The 5,606-nt window shown below is 40.4% G+C and overlaps 1 non-coding gene across 1 annotated transcript; it reads left to right on the forward strand.

Moving 5' to 3' along the window:
- The first annotated feature begins 479 nt into the window (after positions 1 to 479).
- On the forward strand, positions 480 to 551 carry TRNAV-UAC (transfer RNA valine (anticodon UAC)). The gene has a single exon. It is a non-coding gene; the product is annotated as a tRNA-Val (tRNA).
- The last annotated feature ends 5,055 nt before the right edge of the window (positions 552 to 5,606 follow it).

The following is a 5,606-nucleotide window of genomic DNA, read 5'->3' on the forward strand; positions in this document are numbered from 1 at the left end:
TAGAAGATTCAATGATATTTCTCGTGGTACTGGAATTAGAGTTAATAATGCCATCTCAGTTATTAACTCTAACTCAAGTACCACGAGAAATATCATTGAATCTTCTATTACTGAATACACAAAGAATTATAATCTTAATATTAGTGATGGTCTATACAAATTGGATAACTTTAATGTTGATAAAATGTGTAAACAATTCACCTTCTTGTCCACATAATAAGTTTATGATACGCTTGTTGTCTGTCTTGGACAATCACATGTTTACCATATGGCGTCCTAGCTACGTCTCTTCGTTGTATATCAACTGGATATATATATCAACTGGATATTTATATATATCCTTCAGTATGTTTACTTTTGATAATGAGGGACAGAAGCAGGAGCCAAACAATTTCGTCAAAGACATCTTTCTTTTCTAAACGCTGCCTCGCAAAGATTTTCATTAATTCAAATTGAAGAAACAGACGTATTCTTCTAGTGTCTGGTTAGCTCAGTGGCAGAGCGTGAGTCTTACACACTCAAGGTCGTGGGTTCGAAACCCACACCAGACATAATTTTTGTCTTTTTCTTTTTTCATTTTGTCCGCATCACATGTGTGCAACATTCAGTATGTTCGTCCAACGTTATAGTGAAGATCTTCACAATGAATTGAGGTTTTCGACCTTATCTGAAAGGGTCAGGTCCACCAAGACGTCCTTGAAATCTTCCAGAAGCTTCTGGCGATCCTCCTCCAACTGCTGGGCACATCAGAGTTAACATGGGCCGGACATCGGTTGTGGAACGACTTAATCTGCTTCCGGTAGTTAGCAGGGATGATAATGAGGGCTCTGACCTCATACTAGGTCAGCTTGGTTCCAGTCTATTGCATAGTTCCAGTCTATTGCTTAGTTCCAGTCTATTGCTTAGTTCCAGTCTATTGCAACGACAATAAGAAAAGTAAAACTCATTTCTTCGTGGAAAATTGAGAGGAAAACACGACAGCAACATGGAGATTTACTGTGGTTATTTTGCCGGCTAGTCGGCAACGGTCGGTCAAACACTATTTTGCCGTAGTAATCTCAGTGCTTCATATAATACTATGTCACAATATATGTTCTTGGGGGCGTAGCTCAGTGGTAGAGCACTCGCTTGGCATGCGAGAGGTCCCGGGTTCAAACCCCGGCGCTTCCATTTTTGTTGTTTGGGAAATTCATTGTTTTCAGTCTTATATATATATATATATATATATATATATATATATATATATATATATATATATATATATATATATATATATATATATATATATATATATATATCGTCCGATCAGGGAAGTTAAGCAACGTTGGGTCTGGTTAGTACTTGGATGGGTGACCGTCTGGGAACACCAGATGCTGTTATCCCTGGGGATAGGGAAGAAAGTATACTTGCCTCGTATTCCCTGCGTGGCGTACAAGGCGACTAAAAGGGGAGGGAGCAGAAGGCCGGAAATCCTTTACTCTCACTTTCAATTTTCCAAAAGACGGAACAGAGAAGACATAAAGATATTGTAAAGATGTAACTAATATAAGATATAAGAATGAATGCAAGATACGGATGTAGCTGAAACAAGGAGTAATGAAGATTAAGGTGCAATGAAAATTATTCTGTAGTGAAGATAAATGTATATGTTAAAATTTTGTATTGAACATCAAGAAGTAATGATAATGATGAAAGTGTAGTGACGATTAGGGTTTAGTTAGGGAGTGGTGACAATTGCCTTTACAATGATACTAAGGAGGCAACACAATGAGGAACACAAACTTTCCAAAGCTACGTTCAAGTCAGACTTTGAACTAAGTTCGGTAAACAGAAGGATGATGTTAAGATGAGAGTGTAGTGAAGAAGAGTATAGTGATGATAAGGATATTGTCAAGATAGGTTGTAGCGAAGATACGAATGTAGTGAAGATACGAATTTAGTAGAGATGAGGGTTATTAAAGAGTAAAGTTTATTCAAAATGATTATGTAGTGAAGATAAGAACTACTTTTAGTGAACATCAGGGAGTGCAATGATGATGGTATGGTAGAAATAACGGTGTAGTGAAGAAGAGGGTATAGCGAAGATATATTTAATGAAAATAAGCTAGTAGTGAAGATACACGTTAGTGAATATGAGGTTGTATTGACCTGATCCCCCAAATCCTCCAAACTACGTTCAAGGGCGGATCCAAAGCCAACCGAAAAGGCTATTTCTCTGTGTATTGTTAGTGGTGGTGGTGGTGTGTAGGTGTGTGTAATCATCTATTTGCACTGTATTAGGAGGGAGTTTTACACTCGTGGGGCCCCGTGTAAGTACGTTGTTTGTGTGAGCGGGTAAAACCTAAAGCCTTCCTTGAAACCAGCTTAGTCAAGATAAGGTCATATGAAGATGAGGTTGTAGTGAAGATTATAATAAGCCTTGCATAGTGAAGATAAAGGGATCAAGGAGAGGAGATATAGTAAAGAAGATTATAGTGAACACAAAAGGATTCAAGCTACGTGCAGGGTCAGCCTACGGGCTTGAACTTACATTTTAGGTCAAAGGCATCACCAGTACACTCCGGCCAGCATTAAAGTTTATCCGTACACACACACAAACACACACACACAACACACACACACACACACACACACACACGCACACACACACACACACACGCGCACACACACACACACACACACACGCACACAGAAAGTAACTATTCAACAATGATTTCCCAAAAGCCATTTACCTCATATCCTTTTATTTCGATGCTTGAAAATGGGCAAATTTTCGTCAAAGTGTTTTTTGTCTTATTAGTATTTATGATGATTTATTGATTCAAAAAGTATTGGTATTTCGAAACTATTTAGATCCTTCAACATCTCTAGCCATCTTCACTACACTCTCAACACCATTGGCCATCTTGACTATTTCTTCGACACATTTAGATTTCATCAAATAATGATCGCAACAAAACTAAATGAATCCGTCTACATATCCGGATTTGTATGGGATTTAATCTGGATACATCTGGTTATGTGACGTCACATGATCCAGGGGTATATAAGGCCGGCGGCGAGAGAAGTGTAATCATTTGAGGATGGGAGTCCGTACCGACAACATCTCCTCTCACACTCTCCGGCAAGAAGAAAATTTGGTAAGTGCACCTCAGGCCGGAGTCAAAATGAGTGTTCCAGTCGTAAAGTTGACCCAGAAGGATGTAAATGACCTGGTGGTCATGAGAGAGGTGGGTCGGGGAGGCAACGCCAAGATTGAAACGGTGTTGTTCCGTGGATCGTGTTGCGTCATCAAAAGCCTTCTGGACGGAGTGAGTTGGAAAAGTCTTATGGATGAAGCCGACATTCACAGGAGACTGGCTGGGGCTGGAGGAGCCCCTCTACTTCGAGCAGTGTGCCGCAACCCCCCATTGATCATCTTAAGCCACACTGGCCAGCCTTATGATAAGTTCATGAGAACATGTCGGTCGGACGAGGAACTGGTCGAGTCCGCCATCATGGTCGCTCGTCGGCTGATGGAAATCCATAAGAAAAACATTGTCCATAATGACGTCAAGGTCGAGAATGTGACGGTGACGATGGGTGAGAAGCCAGAGTTTCACATCATCGACTTCGGCTTGAGCGTTAAGAAGGGAAGCTGCGTTGAGTACAATGTTCCTGACCTGTGGTTGGCCCCTGAGGTCAGGGAGCGCAAGCCGGTCTCCCCAGCCAGTGACGTCTTCTCTTTTGGGCATCTAATGAGGCACGTGTCCATCCTGGTCAGGAAGCAGGGTGTGCGGGAAAGCCTCCAGGATCTTTACCAAACAGCGACCCACAGCGACCCCTCAGAGAGACCAGCTCTGCCACTTATTATTGGTGAGCTGAAGAAGGTGATGAGGTCAGTCCGCCGGAGGCGTACCAGAGGAGGGGGCCAACGGAACCAGAGGAAGGGCAGGAAATGAGGTGCCCTTCCTCAACTATCTACCTCACAATAAGAACTTTGTTTTAGAGGAAATTATTATTTTTACATATCTTAAAACGGGAAAGACATTTATTTTAGAGGAAATTGAAATATTTATTTAAAACGGGAAAAAATTATGGAACTCGACATGCAACCACCTCCTCGTGGTGAGTTCTGGGTGATAAGAGATCAAACATCTCTTATCAGCTAAGAGTTGCATACAAACGTATTTCCTGATAAGTAAAAGACAACTGGATAATGTTCTTATGATCTTAAATGTTCTTAGAGTCTGGCTAGTATTATCTTGGAGGTCTTCTATCCCCTACAGCTCGGGCTGGGCCCAGACTGCATCATGGACAACGATAAATGATCTTAGACTAGCTATCATGGACAGAGATAAATGATCTTAGCCTAGCCATCATGGACAACGATAAATAATCTTAGCCTGGGCATCAAGGCCCATTTTTGGTCGTCCATCATAAATTTGCACGTTATTTTAATATCATTAGTAGTTTTAACTTTATAAGACTGACTTGGTTCAGTTGTATGTTTTCATACAAGAACAAATTGAAGTGTCCCAAGCATTTAGAAATGGCATTTGTACTACTTAACTCTCGATGTTAGTGAAAACATGTGAGATAACCACGACTGAGCAGCTTTCCTGTGCTGTGAATTTATTATCTTCCTTTTTCCTCTCTCTCTCTCTCTCTCTCTCTCTCTCTCTCTCTCTCTCTCTCTCTCTCTCTCTCTCTCTCTCTCTCTCTCTCTCTCTCTCTCTCTCTCTCTCTCTCATTCTGATCAAAATATTCGATATTATGAGATTCAATGTAACAAAACTTCTGAATTTCTTGTTTGTCTTGTAAAGTGGATTATGGGGTTTTGTTGATATATATATATATATATATATATATATATATATATATATATATATATATATATATATATATATATATATATATATATATATATATATATATATATATATATATATATATATATATATATATATATATTTTTCTTTCTTTCTTTCAAACTATTCGCCATTTCCCGCATTAGCGAGGTAGCGTTAAGAACAGAGGACTGAGCCTTTGAGGGACTACCCTCACCTGGCCCTATTCTCTGTTCCTTCTTTTGGAAAATTAAAAAAAAAAACGAGAGGGGAGGATTTCCAGCCCCCCGCTCCCTCCCCTTTTAGTCGCCTTCTACGACGCGCAGGGAATACGTGGGAAGTATTCTTGCTCCCCTATCCCCAGGGATATATATATATATATATAGCGTGGGCTATGGATAGAGTTGTGCGCAGGAGGGTGGATGTGCTGGAAATGAGATGTTTGAGGACAATATGTGGTGTGAGGTGGTTTGATCGAGTAAGTAATAATAGGATAAGAGAGATGTGTGGTAATGAAAAGAGTGTGGTTGAGAGAGAGCAGAAGAGGGTGTTTTAAAATGGTTTGGGCACATGGAGAGAATCAGTGAGGAAAGATTGACCAAGAGGATATATGTGTCAGAGGTGGAGGGAACGAAGAGAAGTGGGAGACCAAATTGGAGGTGGAAAGATGGAGTGAAAAAGATTTTGGGTGACTAGGGCCTGAACATGCAGGAGGGTGAAAGTATTGCAAGGAACAGAGTGAATTGGAACGATGTGGTATACCGGGATCGACGTGCT

Source organism: Panulirus ornatus, chromosome 56 (assembly GCF_036320965.1).
Source record: "Panulirus ornatus isolate Po-2019 chromosome 56, ASM3632096v1, whole genome shotgun sequence".
Taxonomy (NCBI): domain Eukaryota; kingdom Metazoa; phylum Arthropoda; class Malacostraca; order Decapoda; family Palinuridae; genus Panulirus; species Panulirus ornatus.